Below are 26522 nucleotides of genomic sequence, written 5' to 3' on the forward strand. Positions count from 1 at the left end.
AAGTTTAGAGAGAATAAGTATCTCAATAAAGTCACATACCAATATGTGGTGAAGCCAGGACTTGAATTCAGGTCAGCCTAATTTCAAAATCTGTATTCTTAAATCCTAGTCAGTATCACCTCCTGGGACTTCCCTGGTGGTCCTGTGGCTCAGACTTCACACACCCAGTGCAGGGGACCTGGGTTCGACCCCTGGTCAGGGAACTAGATTCCATATGCCACGACTAACAGTTCACCTGCTGCAATTAAAGATCCTGTGTGCCACAGGGAATCAGATTCCACAGGCCACAACCAAGATTCTGCATGCTGCAGCTAAAGGTCCCACACGCCACAATGAAGACTGAATATCCTGCATGCCACATCCAAGACCTAACTCAGACAAATAAATAAATAAATGTTAAAAAATAATATGGCTTCCTGATTCAGTCTTACTTTTTAAAGCATACAGTTCAGTTATTCTTAGTATATTTGAGTTGTGCAAATATCATCACAATGAATTTTTATAATATTTTCATCACCAAATAGAAACTCTGTGTCCTTTGGCCATCAACTCCTAAACCTACCATTCTGCCAGCCCCAGGCAATCATTATCCTAGTTTCTGTCTATAGATTTGCTTATACTGAATAATTCATATAAATGGAATCATACAATATGGGTCTTTTGAGACTGGCTTTTTTTTTTTTTAGTTAGCATAATTTTTAAAGAAAGACTTTTTTGGAATAGTTTTAGGTTCAGAGTAAAATTAACAAGAAGGTATAAAAATTTTCTATATGCTTCCAACCCCCACATATGCATGGCTTCCCCCATTATCAACATCCTCCAGCAGAGGAGACCATTTGTTACAGTTGATGAACTTACAGATGATGACTTAGGACAGTTACCCAAGTCATGGTTACTCTAGGTGTTGTATATTCTATGGATTTAGGCAAATTGTATGACAATATATACCCATCATTACAGTATCATACAGAGTGTTTTCACTGCCCTCAAATCCTCTGTGCTTCACCTATCCATCCCTCCTTCTTTGCCCCCAACTCCTGGCAACCACTGATCTTTTACTATCTTCATAATTTTGCTTCTTGAAAAATGATTTGAGGATTTATTCCAGAAGGATAAAGAAAAGAGAAAGACAAGCAATTCAAACAACGACTGACTAAACTCAGCTGCTCAATACAAAGTGAAACTGGAAAAGACAAAAACAAAAAATCCAGGCAATAGACAGAACAACCTCCCCCGCCCCCTGCCACCACCCAGCAAAGTGACATAGAAAACCAGGCTTCAGGGCTTCCCTCGTGGCTCAGCGGTACAGAATCCACCTGCCAATGCAGGGGACAGGGGTTCAATTTCTGGTCTGGGAAGATCCCACATACCACAGAGCAAGTAAGCCCGTGTGCCACAGCTACTGAGCCTGTGCTCTAGAGGTCTGGGAGCCGCAACTACTGAAGCCCAGGTGCCCTAGAGCCTGTGCTTCACAACAAGAGAAGCCACTGCAGTGAGAAGCCCACACACCACAACTAGAGAATAGCCCCACTCGCTGCAACTAGAGAAAAGTTTGCACTGATACAAAGCCCCTGCTGCTGCTAAGTCACTTCAGTTATGTCCAACTCTGTGCGACCCCATAGACGGCAGCCCACCAGGCTCCGCCATCTCTGGGATTCTCCAGGCCAGAACACTGGAGTGGGTTGCCATTTCCTTCTCCAATGCATGAAAGTGAAAAGGGAAAGTGAAGTCGCTCAGTCGTGTCCAAGTCTTCGAGACCCCATGGACTGCAGCCTACCAGGCTCCTCTGCCCACGGGATTTTCCAGGCAAGAGTACTGGAGTGGGGTGTCATTGCCTTCTCCACAACAAAGCCCCTGCACAGCCAAAAATAAATAAGGACAATTATAAAAAATAAATAAAAGAAAATGAGGCTTTGAAAGTTAGCAGCCCAAGTTAGAATAGCAAGTCAGGGGGCTCTGAAAAGAAGAGCTTCAAGAAGAAACTAAATTTCCCCTAAAGTGCTGTAGATTATAGATTATTGTCTTAGTGAGAAAGTGAAGGAATATAACAGTAATACATTATAAACATTCAGCACCCTGCTTCCTTTACTTCTTCCTTCTTCTTCCCAATTTGGTGGTAGTGGTGGTTTCGTTGCTAAGTCGTGTCCGACTCTTTGCGACTCCATAGACTTTAGCCCATCAGGCTCCTCTGTCCATGGGATTTCCCAGGTGAAAATAATGGCATTTCCTTCTCCATGGGGTCTTCTCAACCTAGGGATCAAATCCAAATGTCTTTCTTGGCAGGTGTATTCTTTCCTACTGAGCCACCCGGGAAACCCTCCCCCCAACTTAGGTATGTACATTTCTTTTTCTACTGGCAAGGTTATATGCCATAGAATTTCTTCACTTCTTGTCTGAGTCCAAACATACATTAAAATGTAAGTTCTGTGAAGGCAGGGATATTTTGTCTATTTTATTCATTGATCTAACCCTAGCACTTAGAACAGTGCTGGCACAGAGTATATAATCAATAAATATTTTTTTGAATAGAATGAAATTTACTGGATAATAACTAATATTCATTGAATTAAAATAAGCCTTGGTTGTTTTTAAGCTTAATAAACAGTCAAAATACAGAAAAATTGAGCATATAATAAAGTATAAATTCTATAAACTTTAACAGTATAGAAATAAATATATGATGAACTGAAGCTATAACATTGGGTGACCATGAGGGGAGGAGGGGAATGTAAGGCCATCAAATCTTAGAGGAAGGTCAAGAGATGCCATCTAAAATTGGTGGATCAAGAAATGGAGGGATGTATTGTATAAAGCTATAGAAGTGTCTAACAGAATAATAAAAAATGAAATATATCTGGCAGTGGTTGTTGAAAGGAAGTGTGAGAAAAATCCTCATCTTTTATAAAGGGGCCTATCAGATATACTTTGAAGTTGATACACTGAAGATACAGGGGTAATGAATTATTATTGTGGAGGTTGGACTCAGTAGGATTAAAGAGGAAAGAATTTTAAGCTGTTACCTCTAGGGAATGCCTTGGAGAAAGACCTATACTTTTTGTTTTTCTAATTACTCTCCATTACCAACTGAACTGTTATTGCCATGTGGCCATATTTTAAAAGTGATATTTTTAATTTAAAAATAGTTTCTAGAAAAGAGAAGAATTTTTAGGACAGAAAAAAAAAATCATCCAACAGTTTGCAATTACATACTGTCTACCAGCAAGGACCGTCAAACATTTTGCAAACATTATCTGATAGTGAGTGTCAGAATCTACATTTGCCAGATGGAGAAATTCAGACAAAGATGGAAGGGACTTGCCCATTTTCAGTGCATCTGTGACCAAGCCAGTGATAAAACCCAGGCTTCCTGGATTCTGAGTCCAAAGACATATTTGGATTGATTTCTTCTTAGAAAAGCCACCACATATTTGTGTGACGATAGTTAAGGAAGAAATCCAAACTAATAGATAACACACTCTGTGTTTAGGGCTTGGAAAATGTCTGTATTTTTCCATCCAACAATTTGCTGCCAAAATGCACATTGTCTGTCAGAAGGAAGACCAGTGCTTCTCTGCAGCACCTGTTGGGAATATATATCATTTCAAGGAGTTGTGCCTGCAAAACTAAAAAATGCCAATCACTATAACAACTACAATTAATTTTTAAACCTCACTGTATATAAAATGATTTCTGCCATTTTATGGCCAATTAGGAAACTAAATATGGTTAATTAGCTTGATAAATAATTTTGATTATTCTGCCATATGACTCTAATATTATTCAGACTACTAGCACAGGTGGAAAGGAGAAAAAATATTTGACTGATCTGGTAACGTTTTACCTATTGATTTCACTCAATGTGATATATATATATATATATATATCATATATATATATACACAGGAATTACATCAAATACATAACATACATATAACATCAAATACATAACATATATACATATAACATCAAATACATACCATATATACATAACATCATATACATATGTATATATATATATGGGGCTTCCCTGTTGGCTCAGATGGTAAAGAATCTGCCCGCAATGTGGGAGACCCAGGTTCAATTTCTGGGTTGGGAAGATCCCCTGGAGAAGGGAGTGGCTACCCACTCTACTGTTCTTGCCTGGAGAATTCTATGGATAGAGGAGCCTGATGGGCTACAGTCCTTGGCATCTCAAAGAGTCAGACACGACTGAGTGACTAACACACACACACACACAAATATATAACTTAATTTTTTTTTGCCTGACTTCCCTATGTGGCTAAAACTCTGGAGGGGAGAAAAGGAGAGCTATTACATTGCATGATTATAATAGTTTCCTCTTCTTTTATCAGTAAAGTTCCCTTCTCATTCATCCTACTCCCAAAACCACACATAAACACTTCTGAAAACAGGTCTATAGCAAATACTGGCCCAAATAACTAAAGTGAGCACTGGACCAAAGCTGCTGCAGAATCTCCAGGAGAATTTGGATGAGGGACTGATGAGTCCAGACAGTCTGGCTGGTTTCTTGAGAAAAGGAGTGCTGTCCTAGGTCAGAAGCTGTTGGCACCTGTGTTTTTAGTGTGTGGACTAAGAAACAGAGAAAGGAAGAAGAAAATGGATGTATGGAAAGGAGCAAACGTGAGACACCAAGATGGTAACCACAAATCAATCCTTTTAAAAACTGTGGTAGAATATACATAACATCAAACTTAACATGTTAACCCTTTCTGAGGAAACGATTCAGTGTTATTAAGTACATTCACATTGTTGTATGGCCATTACCACCATCCATATCCAGAACTTTTTCATTTCCCCAAACTGAAACTAAAGCCACTAAACAGTAATTCTCCATTCCCCCAGCCCCTGGTAACTACTCTCTTTATAAATCTGACTATTCTGGGAATTAATCATTTTTAATAGGGTACTGTTGAAAGTCGTGCCAGTTAGCAATTTATCAACCTTCATCCAAATTCACCCTGCAGTACAAACCTAGGCAGCATATTACAAGGCAGAGACATAACTTTGTTGGCAAAGGACCGTATAGTCAGAGCTATGGCTTTTCCAGTAGTCACATAGGGATGTGAGAGCAGAACCATGAAGAAGGCTGAGTGCCAAAGAATTGATGCTTTCGAACTGTGGTACTTGAAAAGACTCTTGAGAGCCCCTTGACTCTCCCTAGAAGATTAAACCAGTCAGTCTGAAAGGAAATCAACCCTGAATAGTCATTGGAAGGACTGATGCTGAAGCTGAAGCGCCAATACTTTGGCCACCTGATGGGAAGAGCCAACTTATTGGAATAGACCCCGATGCTGAGAAAGATTGAGGACAGAAGAAGGGGGCAACAGAGGATGAGAAGGTTGGATGGCATCATCAATTCAATGGACATTGGTCTGAGCAAACTCCAGGAGATGGTGAAGGACAGGGAAGCCTGGCGTGCTGCAGTCTGTGGGGTCGCAAAGAGTCGGACACGACTGAGAGACTGAACAGCAACAACCTTCTCTGCAATGGTGGATGGAACTCCATTAAGCATTTCTCCGTTACAAAGAGCACGCGTTAAGCTTTCTCTGCAGAGGGCGCCCGAGGAAAAGACAACAGGAGGAAGGGGCCCTCTTGCTGTTTCTGGCAGCTACCCTGTCAGTGGTGGTACTCTGACCCAGTTCTGGCACAGGCCCAGAAGTCCTGGTCCCTTGATGCCCTTGCATTCTTCGTCTGCCCTAATGATTCCCTTCCTGTGGCCTTCTTGATGTGGACAACTTATGCTCCAGGCTTCCTATCCACATTGCCACCACTATTGGCTCTGCATGACTATGTGCCAGGCCACTCACTGTGGTTTTCCTTTACTTTCTTAAAAAATTTTATGTATTTATCTATTCATTTTTGGCTGCCCTGGGTCTTCATTGCTGCATGGACTTTCTCTAGTTGTGGTGAGCAGGCTTGTCATTACGGTGGCTTCTCTTGTTGCAGAGCATGGGCCCTAGAGCTTCTGGGCTTCAGAAGTTGTGGCTCTTGGGCTTAGCTGTCCCAAGGCAAGTGGGATCTTCCCAGACTAGGGATTGAACCCATGTCTCCTGCATTGGCAGGTGGATTCTTAACCTCGTTAGACTGGGATTGCTGAGTCACATGGTAACTCTGCATGCGTGTGTGCTAAGTTGCTTCAGTCGTGGCCAACTGTGTGATCCCATGGATTGTAGCCCACCAGGCTCCTCTGTCCGTGAGATTCTCTAGGCAAGAATACTGGAGTGGGTTCCCAGGCCCTCCTCCAGAGGATCTTCCCGATCCAGGGATCGAACTCAGGTTTCCTGCAGCTCCTGCATTGCAGGTGGATTCTTTACTGCTGAGCCACCAGGGAAGTCTCCACTCCCACCATGGATACTCTATTTTAAGTTTTTTAAGGAAACTCCATACTGTTTTCCTTTTGAACTGTGGTGTTGGAGAAGACTCTTGAGAGTCCCTTGGACTGCAATAAAATCCAACCAGTCCATCCTACAGGAGATCAGTCCTGGGTGTTCATTGGAAGGACTGATGTTGAAGCTGAAACTCTAATACTTTGGCCACCTGATGCGAAGAGCTGACTCATTTGAAAAGACCCTGATGCTGGGAAAGACTGAAGGGGGGAGGAGAAGGGGACGACAGAGGATGAGATGGTTGGATGGCATCACCAACACAATGGACACGAGTTTGGGTAAACTCCGGGAGTTGGTGATGGACAGGGAGGCCTGGTGTGCTATGGTTCATGGGGTCACAAAGAGTCACGAATGAGCGACTGAACTGAACTGTACCAATTTACATTCCCACTAACAGTGTAGGATATCACCTTCTAAACTTATGGTTACCAAAGGGGAAAGGAGAGGGGAGGGATAAATGAGGAGGTTGAGATTAACAAATACACACTACTATATACAAAAGAGATAACCAACAAGGACCTACTGTATAGCACAGGGATAAATATATTTATATATGAGTAAATATAAATATTTAATAAATGTATTACTCAATATTTTGCAATAGCCTGGAAGGGAAAAGAATCTAAAAAATAATATCTACCTATATCTATATGTCTACATCTATATCTGTATATTCATGTATGACTAAATCCCTGTACTGTACATGAAACTAACATGACATTCTAAATCAAGCTATACTTCAATAAAACATTTTAATCATGATAGGAAAAAAATATCACCTTCCTAGTGAGATCTTGTCTAGACATATATGAAGCAATCTGACTCTAACACTTCCTATTTCCCCCTTCTAACTTTCTCCTTAGCATTTTTTTGCTAACAAAAACATTTTATATATTCCTTATCTTTCTTCCTTATGATCTAAATTCCTTGCAGGCTTCCTTCCTTACTATATTCCCATGCTTAGAATAGTGCCTGGCACATAAAAATAACACAATTCATATTCATTGAATAAGTAAGTGAATGAATGTAAATTCTTTTTTTTTTTAATGTAAATTCTTTAAAGAATGGTAGCGTTGACTGAAAATGTTTTCTTAATTTTTTAAAACTGGCCAAGTTAAAGCTCACCAAACTAAATCTGTTTTTATCCAACTTCTCTTCCTTGTCCACATCACGATCTTTGTCATAGCCTCCCTGAACTCCTGGCTGGAGGGCTGCAATTGCCTCCTAACTAGTATTTTCACATGCGTCCTTCCCCCTACAATCCTTTTTCTCCATCACAGCTGGGCGTGGTCTTTTATTTTTATTTTGTTTTATTTTTATTCACATTTATTAATTTATTTCTTTAGGTCACATTACATGACATGCGGGATCATAGTTTCCTGACCAGGGATCAAACTTGAGTCCCTTGCGGTGGAAGCACAGAGTCCCAACCACTGGACCACCAGGGAAATCCCAGAGATGGTCTTTTTAAAGGGAAAATCTGACTGAGGCTGAAATCCTTAGCATGACCTAACAAGCCCTTCAAGATCTAGCTTCACTCTCTTTCCATCCTCCCACTCCTCCCTTTCGCCGTATAACAGACCACAGCCATGGGAATGACAGCTCATCATATTCACAGGCCCTGCTTTGCCCGAGGAGATTGAACAGAGAACCACATCAGGGAATCCCGCCTACCACCTGCAGCTGACCATATTAATAATAAACACTAGTAATAACAATGAACTCTCGCATCTGTCTTTCTCGCCAGCACTGTGCTGAGTACTTTTCAGCATTTAATCTTTAAAATAACCTATGAGGAAAATTGCATTGCTTTCTTTGTTTTACCTGGTGTAGGAGCCAGGTGGCTGTCCAATGTACACGATTAGTAAGATGTGTAGACTTTAAACTCTGGTCTTTCTGACTCCAGAATCCATTCATATCCACCTTACTTCGTCAGAGCTACTTCTCTGTACCCAGAGGAATATGATCATTATGTTTTATGGCTGTAAACACTGGTTTGGGGGGATCAAAGAACACACTTGAGGCCGCCTGGTTAGTGAGTGATAGAGCAGCCGTCGATCTAATCTTCTTCTCTGCTCGTGCTGTCAGCATGTAATAAGGGGACAGGCCAAACCGCTTGTCAGCTGGAAGAAAACTTGGTAATGAACCCTCCTCCAGAGACAAGAGAAATCAGCATGCCTCCAGGCTCCAAGACTTGATCGAACAACATAACACATGTTATTGGTGCTATTTCTATTAACCTGTAGTAAGTGAAAGCAGAAGTGTTTGATTCCTAAGCTGAGTATACTTACCTGGAAATCGTTCCCTCAGATGTTTCCTGATACTTAGCACCAGAAGTCACTCCCCCAAGACGGTACAAGGTAAGTGGTCATTAACTTCTTTCCTCTGTGCATTTATGCCTGAGAATGAAAGGTGTCCAAGGGCTGGAGCAAATAATTTTTCAGGAGTGAAGATATGAGGCCCCGGGAGTGAAGATATGCTTCCTGCCGGGAGACGACACAGCTCTGGCCTTGATGGGCTAACAAATACAATCATCCACTGTGAATGTGATCCCCCACCCCCATCTTGTGCCTTGGCAACCAGAGGTCAATCTCCCCCCAGAGCGCTACCCACCTTCTTTCTCTTGATGGCTGTCAATGCCAACAGTCAACCCGGCACAGAAACAGCCACTCAGACGGCACGGTTTCTCCAATATCTCAAGTGTAACCCCCTGTTCTGCTACTATGCTTCAGGCAAGAAATAGAAAACAAAGTTATCAGAAAAGTCTCATTGCATCTGTTTGCCCTGCCTTCCTCTGTCAGCAGCCACGGCTCCCAGTGGGCACCTCTCCTCCCACGGCTGCAGCTCACCGGGTGCTGAGAACACCATGTCCTCCCCAGGGACCAGGGCTGGCAGTAGCTGCCCACCTGGCACTCACCCCCAGGCGCTGCACCATCCCCTTGATGACCCACACCTCAGTAAACCGCTCCATCCTAAAAATGTTCTTAATCAACCTTCAATTAATTAAAGTGTAACATACACTATCAAGAACCCTGGCTGATAATCACTAAACTCTTAATAGCATTATTGACTTATACCATGACTATAAACTGGTGATAAAAGCATCAGGCATACGGTCAGTGGGGCAGTGGACATTTTGTATAGTGGCAAAATAATACCATATAGTTTACTAGCTGGTCACACAGGGAAAACCTCATGCTACCATGGAAGGATGAGACAGCCATTTGCCTTAATCGATGGCTCAATGCTAGGATCCTTAATAGTGAGTCAACCAGAACATACATATCGTGTGATGAAAGGCAGTATAAAGCCCACCTCTATGATATAATCTAGCTAATAAGGTTTAACTTGAATTCATCACGCCTTTGCTTTTTCCTTTCAGTTTATAAAAATTAAGTGGATTAGAGAAACAAGCTAAATGATATTGTAAAGAAGCAACTAGACAAATCCAGAAGATGGGATGTTCTGTACATAACTGGCCAAATCCATTTAATGAGCATGATACTATGTCTATACTTAATTTTTTTTAAAGGGGACTTTAAAAATGGCCACGTATTGTACATGCTTAAATAGTTCCTAAGTGAACAAATCAGCTAGAAAGGACATCCAGGGAATGATTAAGGTAATCAAATATGGATTAGGTATTGGGTAAGATGTATTGACATGGAAAGTTTCAGATCATTAACTGAGAGGAAGTGACACTATCCAGGCAAGAGACCGTGAAGAATAAAAGAGGGCTGAGGACATAGCCTTGAGAAATATCAAGATTTCAGAGAAAAGACTGAAGGTGGAGAGCTGCTTGGGGAGTGAGGAGAAGCCGGCAGAGAACAGAGGAAGCAGGAAAGCCAGGGGAGGAGGGTGTTTCCAGGAGGGAAGAGCCAGGTGGATTATCTGCGACAGACAAGCGAGCAGGAGGATGAGAGAGAGGCCACCGATGTTAAATTACAGCAGGAAGTCCGCGGAGACTTTTGCATGTGGAGGGGTAAGGAACAGAGGCGGCTCTTGTAAGAACGGTTACCAATATTAGAGGGATGGAGGGACACAGGACACCAACTGGAGGGAAGCAGCGCAGCGATGCCCATCTTTGCACAAGGAGGTGCAAGAGGAGGAGTTGCTTTCAGGCTGTGTCCTGGGTAAATTAAACTCCTGGAACACGACTCCTGCACCCAGAATATGGTGTGCGTGGCGCCCCCTGGAGGACATAAAGGGAAGCATTTATGAAGCAGGCAGAAGACAGAGTTGTTTGGAAAAGGAGCTAAGCAATTTGTAGACTATCTGGAAAAGGCCCTTGGGGACCTGGGTTCGATCCCTGGGCCGGGAAGGTCCCCTGGAGAAGGGCATGGCAATCCACTCTAGTATTCCTGCCTGGAGAATCCCCACGGACAGAGGAGCCTGGTCAGCTACAGTCCATGGGGTCACAAAGAGTCAGACACAACTGAGTAATTAAGCACAGCACACAGCACAGTGGGGACGGAGAGACTGAAAATCTAAGAGGAGAAGGAGAGATCATTTATGGCACAGGATGCAGAAGTTCACAGAGGAGGGAATTGGCGACGTGCAGCAGAGGAGGCTGATGAGGCGTCCTCCAAACCAAGAGGGAGGGAGACAGGACCCAAACCATGCGACCTCACCTATGGAAATCACCAAGCTGGTGATGATGAGCAGCCACAAGCCAACTTTGAAAGCAGGTTTTCCAAGTGGCAGCATGCTGGTTTTGGAATTCTGCAAAGCCACATCAGCAGTCCCTAGGGTGCATGAGCCTCACACTTACTGGGGTGGGGGGCTGCCAATATGATGGGATTTGAGGGGTGAACCCATCACCCAAGGCAAATCTTCCAGAAGCTTGTCATAATGACAATGTGACAAAGTGAATAAACAGTACAAGGCTGATTCAGGTGGATCTGGGACAAGGTCTTGGTCACAGGGTTTTCTCCCTGGTGAGTCTTTGCAGTTAGGATACTCATCTTCCCAATTTATTCTCCTAGCAATATCTTGCTGGAGAGGGGTGGTATCCCCCACTTCTCTCCCAGCTTTAGAAACTCTGGGGCTTCACACAAATGTGCACAAACTGTGGAGACTCCAGCCAAGAGATGAGAGTGGGAAGGAAAACTGCAAAGGGAGGGAGAGCTGGAAGGTACCGGGCCATTAATTCCAGCCCAGCAGGGATGGGGAAGGAAACAGCAACTCAGGACGGAGGTCCAGAGCTAAAGCAAACAGGAAGGTTTTAATGAGAAAGTCCCTGAAAGGAAATGACTCAATGGTTTGGAAAGAGTGGGCTCCTGCAGGGCTGGAGGTACCTACCACTGGAGCCCCATTCTTGGGGAGGGAGAGGAGCTGGTCCATAGGGGACCCACCAGGGAAGGGTAGGCCTTTCTTTCTGGCGCCAAGACAGAACAACCTCATCTTCCACTCGGATTTCCACACCTCCCCCCAACATTTCCCTGGAACAGGCGTTGGGAAAAGGATCCTCAGGCAGGAACATCTATTCCATTTGCGACAGAACTGAGCAAGTGTCTTAACTCTTAGTACAGAGGGGGGACTGGGACCGTGTGATCAAGAATCTGTTTGGAGAAGGGACCAGAATATTCTAGAGCTGGGCCTACCACGAGGGATTGTTCCAGTGCCTGAAACAGAGAACTTCCTTTCTTAAAAGAAAAAAAAAAAGTGCTGCTAAAAGGAGAACTAACATGCAACAATTACCACGAATACACACAGACATGGTACATACTTTATGGAGGTTCAATTCAAAAATCAGGGCGTGGCATTGGACAAAAATATCTTTTACCTGGTTTCTGAATTTGCTATACACGAGATGCCTTAAAATTGTATAAAATGAGATCATACTTAGTCATAAATGGAACCAAATGAATTTATTAGAAAGAATGGAATTGCATGAAATTGAAAGTATGCTGGAGAATCTAGTGGGAATCAATGCTGTGTTTAGAACTGAAGTATATCTGAGAGGAGCTGGGGGATGAAACTTTACAAATCCTGACTTCAGTAATGTCTGCATGAATCAGTGGGTGTCAGGGTGAGAGGGTGCGAGGGAGAGCACGCTCCCTTCTGCAAGTGGGGGTGTCAGGCGAGAAGCCAAAGTCTCTCCACATGATCACGCGAAAAGTGCTTGGGGATCTGCCTGGGACCTAGAATGGAGCCCTGGCTTTTCAACGTCCTGGGGCTTCCCAGGTGGTGCTAGTGATAAAGAACCTACCTGCCAATGCAGGAGACATAAGAGTCCCGGGTTTGATCCCTGAGTCGGGAAGATCCCCTGGAGGAGGAATGGTTACCCACTCCACTAGTCTCACCTGGAGAATCCCTTAAACAGAGGAACTGGTGGACCACAGTCCTTGGGGTTGCAAAGGGTCGGACACGACCGAAGCCAAGTTTCAACGTCCTAGCTGTGTCTCTGTTGAATCTGGAGTCTCTGATCTGCTAAGTGAGGACTCCCCTGAGACTACCAGGTAGCCGTGGAAGTTCCAGCTAATGTCCCTCAGGCCCCTGGTTCTATGTCTGGCTCGGATGGTTGTGCATAACGTCAGTTCCTTCCCTCCCTCTGCCCGTCTCCCATCCCAGTGAGGTAGAGAAAGATGTGCCAGCTTTGGAAAGGTGCCCAGTGGCTGAAAATGCCCTGCAATTTAGCAGATATTTGGGGCTCCTCCAGAAGCACAAGGAAGCCCTGCCTTGTTCCCCCTGCCCCCCACCCCTGGCCCAGGCGAGCGGGTGAGCAGAGAACAAGCACAGGTCTAGCTGCCTGCTGCCCGGTCGGTGCCCCCTGCACACCAGGCTTCCACTGGCTGGAAAACTGCGTGGAGAGGAAGCTGTAAATAGTCTGGGGGGAAGGAAGGTTTCCTGTTGAATGAGGGGCAGCAAGAGCGTGGTGACTTGTGAAGAGCAGAAGAACAAGGGCAGCCAAGGGGGGAAAATAGAAACACAAATGAACCGTGAGCCCCCAGTGCATTTCATGTGACCCGAGGAGCAGCTGGGGCAGAAAGAATGTGGGAGCCTCAGTTATGCAGCACATGGTCACGAGAACTTCCCAGCCTTAGCTGATCCCGCTGATGGCTCCTTCAGCGACCGAAAAGGGCATTTGGAAAAGTGTTCTCCAAGGCCCTCCTGCAAGGGGTATGGGGAAGATGTGTCATCTCCACCCAAACCCAGTTTTGCAATGCTGTCACTTCGGTGCGCCCTAGCCTCTTCTAAAAGGTCTCTGTCTTTTAAATTTCATCATTTACACCACTTGCTTCAGTGACTCTGAACTTGGCAGGCCGCTCCATGGTTTTGCTGTGCTCTGAATCACACGCTTTGGCCTACATTACGTAGCAGGGCCTGGAGTTCAGCCTCAGAAGTTGCCAAGACTTCCCATTCCTTCACCAAGGCTGCTGGTGGGACATTTCTGGAGTTGTCAGAAATACACTCTCCTCCTCAAGGCCTTTTTTTTTTTTTCTAATTCTAAATTAACTGTGGGGAAAAAAAGTAAATTAACTGTGAAGAATGATCCCAGGCTGGGCCATGACTACCTTGCAGGTCAAGCCAATTTGGATTAATGAATATTTGGCACCTACTATGTGCCAGGCATGATAGGGATTCTGAGGTAAGGATACTTAGTTTCTACTCTGCAGGGCCTCACTGCCTGTAAAGAAACAATTACTGGATCTGTGTAGAATCTGCATAGGAGGCCAACTTCTGTGGGCTGTAAGTAGAGGTGACTGGAACAATAGGAACAGCTCATTGTTATTTGTTGTTTTGCTGTTGTTGTTCAGTCGTTAAGTTGTGCCAACTCTTTGAGATCCCACGGACTGCAGCACTGCTGGCTTCCCTGTCCTTCATCTCCTGGAGTTTGCTCAAACTCATGTCCATTAAGTCAGTGATGCCATCCAACCATTTCATCCTCTGTCGTCCCCTTCTCCTCCTGTCCTCAATCCTTCCCAACATCGGGGTCTTTTCCAATGAGTTGGCTCTTTGCATCAGGTGGCCAAAGAATTGGAGCTTCAGCTTCAGCATCAGTCATTCCATTGAATATTCGGGGTTGATTTCCTTCAGGATTGGCTGGTTTGATCCCCTTGCTGTTCAAGGGACTCACAATATTCATTTAAAAAGTATTTATTAAGTACTGGTTATGTATGTACACTTTTCGGTACCTTGGCACACAGTGAAGAATAAGAATGTGGGATCTGAGGTCAGGCAGAACTGAGTTAAAGCCCTACCTCCAATGCAACTCACATCTCAAACTGAGCTCCAGATTTTTTTCATTTTTAAATTGGGTTCATAATAAGAATAATATTAATAATATCATCTACTTTGCAGAGTTCTTGCCAAGTCAAGAAGTAGTTATGATAGATGCTTATTATGGCTGATTGGTTGTTCTAGAATAGATGAATAGATAAGGATGATGGCAGGATACACAAACAAGGGAGATAAAGAAAATTAATTTTATTTCTTGGGCATGATGAAATGCATGGGTATGGTAGGAGATATAAAGTCACATACAGAGGGATGGCATTCCAGACCAGATTATGCCCCCAAACAGTATTTTTCCGCAAGGGACCACAAATTTTCTAAGAGAAGAATGTTTTACTCTTTTATTTTAAAGACTAAAAATTAATGATTATTTCATGTACATAAATGCATATGCATCCATATATATGTATAATGCATGTAAAATAAATATATTTTCTTATAAGTGCATATATTCTAAATTGTCTGACTATCCAATGTGTAATCTACAGTCATCACATGATTGCAGTCTCCACATTTGTGTCTGGGATCACATTAATGCCAAATAAAGTAACTTTATTTATTTTCCTCTAATGAGGAATGGATAGAGGTGGACTTAACATATAAATGTATTTTCATCTGCTGGAAGCTAAAAACAGCTTTTCATCCAAAAGAAGATTTAGAAGTGGTGGAAGAGAGAAAAGCTAAGCGAGAGAGAGGATGCCTGCCCTGGGCCAGGGTTACAGAGATGGGCTCTTTAGGAAAGAGCTGGGCTTGGACAGTTAGGACCCCACTGTGTTGTGAACAGAGACTTGGTTTTAGGAAATCAACATGATGTCACCGTTCGTTAGTGTTATTAATGTCTTTTGTGACTTTTTTGGTGTTTAAACCATATATTTGTTTTAGTCTTATATAAGCACTAAAGTAAAATGGGTTAATATCTGACTTTTAATTGCACAAATTTAACATAAAGTGAAAGTGAAAGTCGCTCAGTCCTGTCCAACTCTTTGTGACCCCACAGACTATCTAGTCCATGGAATTCTCCAGGCCAGAATACTGGAGCGGGTAAACTTTCCCTTCTCCAGGGGATCTTCCCAACCCAGGGATTGAATCCAGGTCTCCCACATTGCAGGCGGATTCTTTACCAGCTGAGCCACAAGGGAGGCCCAAGAATACTGGAGTGGCCTATGCCTTCTCCAGCAGATCTTCCTGACCCAGGAATTGAACTGGGATCTCCTGCATTGCAGGTGGATTCTTTACCAACTGAGCTATCAGGGAAACCCTAAATGTCATATGAATAAAAATAATTTAAGTCTAACCCAGGTGTCCACTAGATCTCTGAAGGGCAGGCCTTGTCCTACGTCAAGGAGCAGGCTGCTGGCACTCAGGAGGAGAAGGGGCTAACCGGAAGTGCCACTTTCTGGGTGAGGGTCTGAGTCCACAGCTTCCTGTGAACTATGAGCAAGTTCTGGGGATAAGTGAGGTCATCACAGAAGAGCTTGGAAGGGTACAAAGCAGCATGTGCTACAGATTCCCTTTCCCCAACTTTCTTCCAGCCTAACCTGTGGACTCACAGACGCATCACCTCCTATTCCTTCTCTCCACTTCTCTCACTTACCACTGCAGATCTGCCTGGTGGAAAAGCCTGTGCTGGGTGCAGGAAGACAGGGTGTGTACAAGGCCCTCAGGGAGCTTGTACCGAGAGGGACTGCTGAATTCATGCTTATTCAACTCTCACTTCTTGTCCTTTCCTGCAAATTTAGTCTTTAGAATCCTCTACAGAATTCTCACCCCTGCTTCTACAAAGAAAACAATCAAGCATCATTTGATTTATTCAACCACATATCTGGAAAGGGGCATGTGCCAGTCATGTCAGGGACGTTTCTCCTGCTTTTTTCTTGGTGATGTCTGAGTCTAGGCCAAGACAGAAAGTTAGAAGAGGCAACAGGACTCAGGGCATGATTGGCTAGGAGGTCAGCGGTTCCCTTATAAAGGTAGCAGGTCCTCTTTCCTAGGCTGAGGGAAGCCAGCTATAGGATTGTGACTGGTGTAGACGAGGTTTCCTTGACAGGCATTCCCCGTAAGTGAGAACTGATTTATGTTTAGATTTGTGATGGGGGGCCCTTGCCACTAGGGTGGCCTCCATTTGGGAGATCCTGATATTTGAGTTAATTTTTATCACATCTTGGGCTTCCCGAGTGGTGCTAGTGGTAAAGAACCGGCATGCCAATGCAGGAGACATAAAAGTCACAAGTTCGATCCCTGGGTTGGGAAGATCCCCTGGATGACGGCACAGTAATCCACTCCAGTATTCTTCCCTGGAGAATCCCATGGACAGAAGAGCCTGGCAGACTACAGTCTATAGGGTCACAAAGAGTAGGACACGACTGAGGTGACTTAGCACGCGGCACACATCACATCTTAGTTTGTGTTCTTTGGAAGCAGAGCCTGAGGCAGGGTTCTGAGGACACCTGATTAATTGATTTATTCAGGAAGGGATGGAAGAGATCCTTCCTTCATTTATAAGGGAGGAAGGGATGTTGAAAAGTGAAAGGAAAAGAGTAAAGCATGGAAGAAGTCCAGATCTGATCCACAGAGAACGCTGAAGTATAAAGATATCACAGAAATGTCCCCACCATGAAGGAAGAAGGCCAGACTTCTGTGGTTGGGAGGATGTGTGTGTTGGGGGAAGGTGTGGTCAGGGGCATAACCTTGAAGTTGAGGCAGCTCCCATCAGCTGTAAGGGTAACTGCTAGAGAAAGGGGGAACTGTGAGCTCTCCATCTCTGTAGGATGAGGGCACCAACCCAGTAAAGGAGACCCAAGTGTGGCACCAAATGAATCCAACCCACGTAGGTTCAAATGCAGGGTTCACGTCCACAAGTTAGCATGACGGTTATGAGATGATTATGAAGAGCCCCTGTGGCAGTAACTGTCCCCTTTGAGACAGGCTGGGACCTGAGACCCCTGGCTGCAATGTTTGCATCTGGGCACACCTCGCCTCAAGCGACAAAATACAAGGAAACTACATGGGACTAAAAATAACTGCGTGCATGCACAGTTAGGTCAAATTCTGGACAAAAGATACAAAGAGACCAAAAAACCCAACTGCCACTTTTGAAGAGCCTGGAACAAAAGCAGTGTATTGTGCGTGCTCCCTGCACACAAGACCACCTAAGGGGTGGGCAGACACATAAGCCACTCCTCTACGCCAACCCCGGGAACACCCCTACCTCAGATCATATAAGGAACAAGCTTGCCCTCTCTCCAGGGAGTGAACAAGCAAGGGAAACTGTTGTTTGTTCTCACTTCCCTCTCCTGCAGCAGGGGCCCCATAAAACCTTGCCTGAATTTCTTGTCTGGCCTCTGACCAATTTCTATCGATTAAGGAGGCCCAGAACCCTGGTTGGTAACACCTTCCTCTCCTTTCTGGCATTAGAAGCAGAAGTTCTTGATAGACCAGCCCAATCAGAAAATCTACTTGATTCATACTCTGGCTAAGCAAGAAGATAAACCTTCACTGAAATCTATTCTTCTGCACCGCTGGCTCCAACTTCACCTGGGCTTGTGCTCACTCGGTGCTTTGGTTATTTTAATGGCCACTTTCCATTATTTTAATGGGTTTCTTTCCTATCTAGAATTCCACCCTCTACCACAGTACTTCCCAAACTGTATTCCATGGGGGTTGGGAAATGAAGGTTGTGGTAGGTCATGACTCTCCCAAAGATGTCCACACCCTCATCCATGGTACCTGTGACTGTGTTGTGTTACATGGTAAATGGAACTTTGCAGATGTGACTAATGGTATGGATCTTTGGATAAAAAGAACATCCTGGTATACCCAGGTGGGCCCAATCTCATCACATGAGTTCCTAAAAGTTGAAAGTCTTCCCTGGCTGTGGTCAGAGAGAAATGAGACAGAAGAACATGGAGGAGAAATTCAAGCTGTGAGTTATTCAACCTACCACTGCTAGCTTTGCAGATAGAGGAAGGGGCCATGAGCCAAGGAATTTGGGCAGCCTTTAGAAGCTGGGAATAGCCCTCAGCTAGCAAGGAGACCTTGGTCCTGTAACCACTAGGAATTCAGTTCTGCCAAGAGCTGGAATGACCAAGATAATGTCTTTTCCCCTTGAGCCTCAAGAAAGGAACATAGCCCTACTGACACCTTGATTTTAGCCTGTAAAGACCATCATGAGACCTCCAATCTACAGACTGTAAGATAATGCATTTGTGTTGTTTATGCTGTTAAGTTTGTAGTGATTTGGTACAGCAGCAATGGAAAACTAATACAGGGGTCTTGATCAAATAAATTTGGGAAATGCTGCCATAGATTATAGAACATGTTAATCATCTTGTTATGAGAGAGTCAGTGAAAACAAAGCCAGTAATAAAACATTAATGGAATCAATAGCAGATAACTTGTTCACTACAAAGGGAGGGGCTGACACTAACCTGATTCACAATTCTGTGTTCCGACAGCATCGTGTGTGCAAATAGAGGGCCTCTGTGGAGTTGCAGCATCAGCATCACACTCCGTTGTCATAGTTACACCCTGAAAAGGAAGATGCCCTGACAAAGACCAGATTGGCTGTGGTAAGTGGTGGGAAGTTACCCTGAGGGGAGCCAGATGCTTCTACATTCATGTCAGAGATGTTTTCTGAAATTTGTATTCAGTCAGCTCTGCCCCAAAGGGAACCATGGTCATTTACGTTTAGAAAACAGGAAGCCTATATTCATGATGGATACATTCTAATAGGGAGGATTTGTCCTTCTAGGGGAGCAAACATTGGCAAACGAAATGTTTTGAAATAGATTTTTCCCCAAATTAAGCTTCAACCACTGGTAACTTCTTATACCTCATTTCCTACTCTACTCTAACTCAGTCCCTCCATGCTAGCCACAGGGCTTCCTGTTATACTTTGAATACTTCAGGCTTATCCTTCTGTAGGGGCTTGGCACCCGCTCTTCCCTCAGGCTGGAATGTCCTTCCTCCAAATGTTACCATGCTTCACTTCATCCACTTAAGTGTCTGCCCACCCCAGAGAGGCCATCACTAAGCTCTTTATCTAAAATAGACACATACACCCTTATACTGTCAGTCTTCTTATCCAACTTTAGAGTTACTGTATTTATTTGAGCGGTGGTTCATCATGTCCCCACCAGACTATAAACTATGAGAAGGCCAGGGCCTTGCTTCTTGCTCACTGTTGTAGCCCCAATTTCTGGCACATGAGAAGTACCCAGTAAACACTTGTTGACTGTAAGAAGGAATTTCTTGGAGTCTTGATTCTCCTCTGCCCTTCCAGCCCTCTGGCATGTAATCCTGGCTATAGTCCCTCATCCAATTTCTCCCAAATTCAAGTTCTTCCCTAGTCCAGTGTGATTGTTATGGAAGATTGCATCTTTTAAAGAGGGCCACCACAGTATATATCCCATCTCACATGCCTTTCTTAAAAATTCATGTTGATTCTTCTCCCTTTGAGGAATGTGTCTATTTTCTACCCTCTTGAATCTGGCCTGGCCTGTGACCATGTGGGACTATACAGTGACATTGTGTGGCTTCTGAGGTTAGGTAATAAAAGATGAGATATAGAGTTTTCCTCATTCTCTTGGATCTCTCCCTCTGAGAACACAGCCCTCTTCCTATGTGGATATTCAGGCCATGTGGAGAGATGATGTTTAGATGTCCTGACACACAGCCAAGGTGAGGTCTCAATTCACAACCAGCATCAACTTCCAGATACGTGAAGAAGACTTTACTATGAATCCAGCCCCAGCCATTGTCCAGCTGCAACTGAAGGAGAGACCCCAGTGAGTACCAGCCAGCCAGACAGCTGCCCCCACATCCTCGTTGTTGTTCAGTCACTAAGTCACGTCTGACTCTTTGCAACCCCATTGACTGCAATATGCCAGATTTCCCTGTCCTTCACCATCTTCCAGAGTTTGCTCAAACTCACGTCCATTGAGTCAGTGATGCCCCTGAATCATCTCATCCTCTGTCATCCCTTTTTCCTCCTGCCTTCAATCTTTCCCACACCCACAGGCGATCATAATAAAATGATTGCTCTTTTTTTAAGCCCCTAAGTTTAAGGGTGGCTTGTTATGTAAGAGTAAACAACTGAAACAGAAGGGATATGGAATTGTCAATTAAAAGGTCTGATTTCTAATCTCTATTTCTGTGCCACTCACGTTTGTCAGTCCCTCTACTTTCCAACCTACAAAACCAGAGCATGCGTATAACTAACTTTCATCCTAGGGTGCTCGGTCATCCTCAGGAATTGTGCTCAGAAAAAAAGTCCATATAGCTTTCAATGTTTTCGTATTATCACAGTTCAGAATCTGCCTGGATTCAGCCACACTGAAGATTGATAAGTCACTCCGGTCAGCGGGGTTAATGAACTGCACCCCACGGTCAGTCTCCTCAGCTCCAGTCCCACGCCATCCCTGGTGGCAATTCCTATTCCAGCGACACTTGTCGTCTACAAGGACAAATTCCACACTTCTCTCTGCACCTCTGCAGCTGGGGCAGCCTCTTATCAGGCTGCTCAACTGCTTCCATCAGACATATCTCACTCAAGGCTGAGGGCAAAACCAAGAGCCCCCTGCCTCACTAGGCCGTTTCTGGGCCCAACTTGGGAGAGGTTTTTAGAGGAGTCAACACAGTCACAGTGGGGCTGGATGACAAACCTATGGTCAGAAACTCTCAAATGCAGTCAAACATTCAGTCTGGAAAATAACCTGCAGATAGAAATAATTTGAAAAAAAATACAGTGTCTACTGCAGAGATTGACTGGGTAGGAGATACAGAACTGGTCAGTATGATAACTGTAGTCTGGCTGATGATCGTGGTCTGGTTTCAGAAAGTCCAAGCTTGGATTCTGACTCTGAGTCCCTGAGCCTCCCTCAGGCTCAGTTTCCTTGGCTCTAAGCTGGGACTAAGACTAGAATCTCCCTCATAAGGATGTCATTTGGATGAAGTTATCTGATGCTTATAAATGCCAGCACTGGAACCTGAAGCCCTCAGTAAATGGGAGACCTTATCTTTCACTGAGCTGGATCACAAAGGCAGTACGGGGTTGGTTAAGGCTGGAAGAGTCTGCCCAATGATTTATGGATCTGGCATGGGGGAGCTCTGAGATGGGAAAAGCCAGCACGTTGCCTCAGGGATGCTGTAAAAGCCTTGGGCTTTTTATATTTCTTCCCCAAACCCAGAACTCCCCTCCGCCTCCTCTGCAGCTGCCATTCCTGGATTGCTTTTGAGCCACTGAAAGTGTAGACCCCTGGGAATCACACCCTGGGAAAACCCTGCCTCCATCCTCTTCCAACTCTCATTTGAAGGTTGGTTGAAGGGCTGACTCGCAACACAACATAAAACGCAGAGCATCCACTTAATGCCCCTGGTTTCCCATGAACTAGCGGTGGAGCAGTCACATTTGCACAAACCGGCACATACAAAAATAGGCAGTTTGAAATATTCCTGGCAGATGGTGCTAAATATAGACCCAGTGACAGATTGGCCCCACAGCACAGCTCTTCTCCTGAGCATTAAGAACGTGCAGGAGCCAAGAAGCTTCTCTTTCCGGAAGACTGTGGCAACAGCCCCAGGATCACCATGCCAGAGAGCTGCTAAGATGCAGAGAAGGGAGGTACCTGAGAGAATGAACACCGGTGCCGTGGTAAGAGGCTCCCAGATTCCACAAGTGCTGAAATGAAGGGAAAAAAAGGTACAGAGAAGAAATTCTGATGAACTGGAATTATTTATTGGTCCTTCTGAAGGATCAACTACTCTTTCAAGAGGCGTCTTCTAGGAGCAAAATTTAAATAGAAGTAGAGGCAGGGGAGCACATTGATTAAGGGTGGAGGTTTGGGGCTGGAATGAATGCTTTGAACTCTGGTTTTGCTCCTTAGTAGTGAGTTGTGTGGGGGCTTCCCTGGTGGCTCAGATGGTAAAGAACCTGCCCGTAGTGCCAGGGACACTGGTTCAATCCCTAGGTCAGGAAGATTCCCCTGGAGAGGGGAATGGCAACCCACTCCAGTATTCCTGCCTTTTGGAAATCCCATGGACAAAGGAGCCTGGTGGGCTACAGTTCATGGGGTTGCAAAGAGTCAGACATGACTAAGCGACTAACACTTTCACACATTTTCAGTTATATGAGATTGGCTGTTATCTAACCCTTTGCTGCTTCAGTTTTTGCATACACAAAATGGGAGAAGAATAATACTCATCTCATTTGAAGATTAAGTAGCATAATGTATGTAAAGGCAGTGCATACTACCTGATACAGAATCACCGTTGCTTGGATGGTGGTTGTCTAATTTAATGGACTTAGGAAGGAGAGAGAGGTACCTAAAATGGCTGAAGAGCTTTAAGGCTTGGAGGAATATTTTGGATATAAACCAAGTCTAAATTAAAAATAAAATCAGGTTGCAAATTCTTAAGCAGTTTCTATATCCACTGAGATTGTATTTGGAATAGGAGATGCCATAAATAGCTACCCCATGGAAAGTGATCACTGTGGGCAGAGTGTTGGCGTGTGAAAGGCTGGCTTCTGTGGGAGGGAGATGATCTAGAGGGGGCTCAGTCATTATCTTAAGAGGGAAGGGAGATCTCTCTTTTCATAAGGAGTGGGCCTTTGAATACTGTGAAAGCCAGTGTCTGACTTCCATGCAGTAAAACTTTTTAAAAGCCAGGAGGATTTTCTCTTGCATTTTAATGCCAATACCTGCCAGTCTGTGGCAAGTGCAAATCAGGGGCCCAAAAGGTGGCCCTTGCTCTGTTCTCTGCACACATGCTGTGCTCCATGGTGGCTATGCCTCTGGTTCCTTCTATCTAGTCCTGGTTTCTCCAAATGCTGGAGTTAGCATTTTGTACATTTTCCAATCTGTGGGCTGCTAGGGCCATGTCCCACTAACCAAGAGAACAGTTGGCTTTAAATTGTCTTTGCAGAACTAGAGTACTCCTGATAGCCTAAGTACTGCCCCCAGGAGCCAGAGGATCTTTTCTACAGAATTTTCTTGGTGGGGATTGTGGTAAAGACAACCTCTGCAGGAGAATGATGGGACTATATTTAGGGCTCTGGGCCCAGAAATAATAAGCAACACGTCGTCTCATGATACAGACATGCCTACATTCTTACACCCTGTCTTACTCCAAGTAGGCTAACTGATGTTATGACCCACCCCCAACAGTTCAGAAGTTTAACAGGGTAAAAGTTGATTTTTCTCTCAAACAAAGTTCATTTGCATTGGGATGGGGAAGTGTGGGGGTGGGAAGTCTCTGTTCCATATAGTTATTCAAGAAACCAGGCTGACAGAAGCCCTGTAATTTTCAATCTGTGACTTTCAAATCTGCCTGGTATCATCATCCAGGAAGGTGCATGGAGAACCATAGTGGGTATTCTCTATGGGTCAAGTCTAGACGAAGTGTATGTCATATAGCTTCCACTCATATTCGATTGATTAGAACTTAGCATACAACCATATATAGAATGCAAAGGTGTCTGGGAAGTGTAGTTTATCTGTGGTTGCAGGAAAGAGAAGAAAATCAAGAATTTTGGTGACTGTAGGCACTATATTGCACTTTTTAAATCTATTTCAGAAGAGATGTTTTGAATCATCATTTTGAAGAAATTCTAGAACTTTCTTCAAATTTCCTGTGCTGTTTTCATTCAATTTTAAATCAGATTTATTAAACAGTTGCTTCTAATCTATGTCTCTTTCTACTCAATCTTGTAGTCAAAAAACATCCTAGGTTCCCTACAATGAAAGTGGAATTGATCCATCCTTCTCAGCCTAAGTTTCTTCGTGATGGCACAGTGAATGAGTGCCTCATTTTAATAAGAAAACACCAGTTATTCTTTCAAAGAAAGCTTATTTTCCTCAATGCAAGACATAGAGTTTTGCACTTTGCACTATTGCTGGGGGGTTAGAAACTGCTAATACTCCTCTAATGCTGTTTGTACCAACAGGCTGTAAAAGCGCCTAGTAGACAAAGGAAAAAAGAAAAGGAAAGAAGCCTTTCATTTACGAGAGGACTAGTCCTGTAACAACCGCAGAATATGCTACCCAGTGTTTAAGTAGAAGCTGCCTCATTCCTACTAAAGGAAACTGTTTGCATGGATATAATGATATGTGTATGTTTACAGCATTCTCTTACCTTTATGATCATTTATAAGGACATTAACATTCTCTGCAATATTAATGAAAATAAACCATTTTGCTAAGGCTTTAAAGCCCTAACAAAAAAATTCCATTAGAGCTTAAAATTGCGATAATATTGTTGAGTGTACCGTCTACTGCTCTGGGGAGATACAAATGTAATAAAATTTAATATATACTCCACCCTGTGTGTACTCGTATCTGACACCTCTTACATTTTGTTATATTTTTCACTAACTGCTTTTACATAGAAAATAGTTCCAAACTACATCAGGATCCCACAGAGAGCTTGTTATACATAAATTTGCAGAAACTACCCTGGGACCTACTGAATATGGGGATGGTGATTGGGGCATATGTATTTTTAGCAAGTCTTCCAGGTGGTTCCAATGCATACCAAAGTTTGAGAATCACACCTGATGTGTCTTAACATTCCTAGTGTCTGGCATATAGTAGGCACTTAACATACATTTGATGGATAAATGAGTGAATGAACACAATAAATTTGTTGCTGAGTCTAAAGCTATAAAATAAAAATGCATTGGGAATTTACTGTCACTAGCATTAAACACAAAAACAATAATCTCATCTTCAAGAATGCTTCAGTAATAATTCCACGTTTTCGTACAATGCTTGTCATCTTGTTTCACTAACATCAGATATTCAAATTTACTACTAGAATGCCAAAAAGTCATTGATGAATAATAGAGCTTCTGGAAAGGGTATGTCACACTTAGAGGGGGAGGTAAGATTGGAGTGAAAAAATAATTTTGCTGAACACAGTGTCTTAATAATGCAAAAATCTACATCTTTCCTGTCTTGTAGGTACATCTGGCTGAGAACTATTTATCTAGTGTCAAGAACAAGTTCGGAACCACCCACTTAATGATAATTTTTAATTAAATGACAAATACATTACTAGGAGTTAGACTCCCCCAAAACAAACTCTGTTATGAGACTTGCAAGCTTTCAGAAAACTGACACATACCTTCCTGTGTTTAACATCCTCCCTGTTTACCTCTAATCTCTCTGGATGCTCCTTCTCTGCCTTTCCAGGCTCATCATCTTCTACTCAGCCATTAAAAGTTAAATTCCTCAAAGTTTGGAGCTAGGCTCTCTCTTCTTCTCACTCTCCAGAGCATATGATCTACTCCTATAGCTTCAATTATCATTTTTTTATAACTGATACTCGAAATGCTGTCCCTAGCCCAGATTACTCCTCCAAGCTCCAGTTGGTTATACACACCCATGTAAGAGTGGTTTACAAAACTTAGGCCTAATTTTAATGAGTAGAAGAAAAATATTAGTCTTTTGTTTTTAACTAATTAAATATATAGGTATGTAAAGTGTCTAATATATAGGATACATGTGAAATATCTTGCTATCATATGAAAAGCACTCAGTAAATATTAGATGCTTTTTTCCCTAAAGTTGTTGTATAATATAGTTCTCCAAAGCAGAATAAACCTAAAATTTCAAAGCTACATCAAGATGTAGATCTGAGTAGACAGTGTCAATTGTGTTAAGATGGAATGATTGGTTGGAATCCTGAACACCCAATCTTGAACCAGCCACTCAAGACTACCTCTTCAGGTTTAGGAGGGAAAAGTATAGATACGGGGGAAAGCTGCTTTTTACTCTGAAGTTTCAGCCCACCCTTGTCCTCTACATTTGGACATTAACTTTCTCTGACAGCACAGGGACATCTAATGCCAGGCGGGGATTGCTTTGCCTGGAAAAGGCA

This window comes from Cervus canadensis, chromosome 13 (genome assembly GCF_019320065.1).
Source record: "Cervus canadensis isolate Bull #8, Minnesota chromosome 13, ASM1932006v1, whole genome shotgun sequence".
In the NCBI taxonomy this organism is placed as follows: Eukaryota; Metazoa; Chordata; class Mammalia; order Artiodactyla; family Cervidae; genus Cervus; species Cervus canadensis.